This window comes from Arachis duranensis, chromosome 3 (genome assembly GCF_000817695.3).
Source record: "Arachis duranensis cultivar V14167 chromosome 3, aradu.V14167.gnm2.J7QH, whole genome shotgun sequence".
Lineage (NCBI taxonomy): Eukaryota > Viridiplantae > Streptophyta > Magnoliopsida > Fabales > Fabaceae > Arachis > Arachis duranensis.
This window is the reverse complement of record NC_029774.3, coordinates 123,140,139-123,142,199: the sequence shown is the minus strand read 5'-3', so window position 1 is coordinate 123,142,199 and position 2,061 is coordinate 123,140,139.

The window sequence follows — 2,061 nt, the reverse complement described above, 5'->3', positions numbered from 1 at the left end:
AAGTGTATGTGGCCATGCAGGGGCGGTTCTGGAATACTTTTGAAAGAAAGTGGAAAATCCTAGTTTACCCAAAAATAAAGCAAGGTCGAGCTTTATTACTTGACTAAGGCATGTTACGTCCTGCGATATGCGAATTTTTGCTTTATCACATGCACCACAAAAGAAGGATTGAAAATATATTCCTCCATGCAAAAAGATCAAAAGAGAAAAATGCGATATTATTAGATATATTTATAATAAAAATTTAATTTTAATGTACTGTTAATATAAAATAATTTTATACATATATTTAATTATATAATATTATATTAATAAAAAATTTTAAAAATAAATATAATTAAATAACTATATTTTATATGATCATTATTATACTAAAATTAAACTCTTATAATAAAACATAACTTTAGATTTTAGACTATGAGAAAAAGAAATGAAAGGTGAATTAGGTTATGCACTTTGGGAGATGGTAGTAGTGATGGTAATTTTCTCATTTTTTGGGTATACTCTAATAATAATGAAGAAAAATGTTAGATGATTATTAAAATTTGTTGTGTTTAGTTATTAATTAGTCATTAAATTTTAAAATATTGACTAAAGTATATTGTTGTATTACTAAACTAAAAGATTTAAGTTGATGACTAAAAATAATAGTTAAAAAAATAAATTATATATAATGGTTCTCTAATATTGAACCAATAGTTAATTATTCAAATTTAATTTATACACATTAATATATTGACATGATAATAATTTAAAAAAAAAAACATTGACTTCTATCAAAAGTTCTTGTTAGGGTTGGAAATAAGTCTATTAAGAATTTATAACTGACCTTGTTTATTATAAAATAGGTCTAAACTTAAATTATTTTAAAAATTCTAAATAAATATATAAATTATTTTTTTATAATTAAAAAAGTTAATAATTTTTTTACATTTATTATATGTTATTATAAATAATCTTGTATATTTAAAATACTTTAAAAATTAGAATATTATAAACATTAAATTTGATATATTGTATATAAAACAAATTTTTATCAATTTAAAAAAATCTCAAATTTAATACCTAAAAAATTTATAACAATCTATAAACAAAACTTAAATAACCAAATTAAATCAGTTGGATTTATTAAACATAAAATCTAATTTAATTTGGTCCCACTTGTTTTTATTTTTCAACGAACGTGCACGCACGCGTACACACATATATATATTCAATTATGTTATATGTATATCAAAATTAACTATTAATACATATAAAATATATATTAAAAATAAGATAACTAATATATATATTTTTATCTATAAATATATAATAATTGATTTTAGTGTATAAATAATATTTTTAATAGTCATTAGGCTCAACCACCCTTTGCAAAGCCACTATGCAGCCAAGCAGGGGTTATATCTGTTTCATTTTTGTAAATAAAAATGACATTTTAATTTTTTTTACACATTATTAAAAACGAAAATAAAAAGAACACTAAAAACTAAATAAGATAGAAAATATTTTCATACAAAGTGGTCATCTTTTTTTACTCAACGAAAAATTCCAATTTTGAAGAGTACACGTGATCACCTTAATAATAAGAAGAAATCAGAATAATTAAGCTTAGAAAAGAAAATGGACATTTCTATCTTAATATTATTAGATAAAAATTGTGGCTCTCGCTCACCTCTTTCTTTAATTTAATTTGCATTGTCTCCTATTCATTCTCTATGTTATCCAAAAATTTTTTTAATAATGGTGAAATGGATATGATAATCTACTTTTAAACTCAAAGAATATGTATATGGTTATGATAATTACACTAATTATGTAAGTATGGTTAAAATTAAAGTCATATTTTGATAATATATTTTTAAACAATATTTTTAAAATATATTGTTTAATAATAAAAAATATTATTTTAATTTTAAAAAGACTATAATAATCACCGCAATAAAATCGTACGTACTAAAATAACAATATATGCATAGGAGGACATAGTAGATACGTATTACGTTCCCATAACAATATTTTGAGAATTCTCTTTTATTTGAGGTATGGGAAAGCGCACAA